The sequence below is a fragment of the Corvus brachyrhynchos genome, unplaced genomic scaffold (assembly GCF_000691975.1).
Source record: "Corvus brachyrhynchos isolate BGI_N302 unplaced genomic scaffold, ASM69197v1 scaffold193, whole genome shotgun sequence".
In the NCBI taxonomy this organism is placed as follows: Eukaryota; Metazoa; Chordata; class Aves; order Passeriformes; family Corvidae; genus Corvus; species Corvus brachyrhynchos.
In genome coordinates this window covers 604,376-604,996 of record NW_008237087.1, presented here as the reverse complement: position 1 = coordinate 604,996, position 621 = coordinate 604,376, and the positions used below count along the sequence as shown (strand labels likewise).

Sequence of the window (621 nt, the reverse complement as noted above, 5' to 3'; positions counted from 1 at the left end):
ATTATTTATTATTAATAAAATCATTATTTATTTCTACGTTTTTATCTCTTTGTTTGATCGACAGTCTTTATTTCTAGATTTCTTTCGTTTTTTATGATCATTTCTATTATTTTTTATTAATTTTTTTTCAATTCTAACTCTTTATTATATTATTTATTGCAGGTCATCTGCCCCCCCACCCCATGCTCAGACCCCCAGGAGACCCCAGGCCCCACTGTGGAGGGGACCCTGTCCCTGATGCCCGGGGCACGGGGACGTGGTGAGCTCCAGGCCTGGCACAGGATGGGCTGGGGCAGCGTTCAAAGCATCGGGGACATTTGTGTCCCATCCTTTCTGGGGTCGGGTTTGCTCCATGGCTTTGCACCCCACAAAACTCCCCGTGGAGATGTTTGGGAAGCAGCCAGCCAGCCCCATTTCCCAGCAGAGCTCAGGATGGTGACGGGCAGAGCCAGCAGCTGCTGTGGGTGGGATGAAGGTCGTGCCAGGAGTGGTGGCAGCTGCACCACCACAGCCTGAGACCCCCAAATCACGAAACCACAGCGTGGGTTGGGTGGGATGGGACCTTTGAGCTCATCCAGTGCCACCCCTGCTGTGGGCAGGGACAGCTCCCACTGTCCCACG

At 51.9% G+C, this 621-nt stretch overlaps 1 protein-coding gene across 1 annotated transcript in view; it reads right to left on the bottom strand.

Annotated features, from left to right (window-relative positions):
* SLC11A2 (solute carrier family 11 member 2) overlaps window positions 1-621 on the bottom strand; it is a 37,885-nt gene that overhangs the window by 31,067 nt on the left and 6,197 nt on the right. The window lies entirely within an intron of this gene.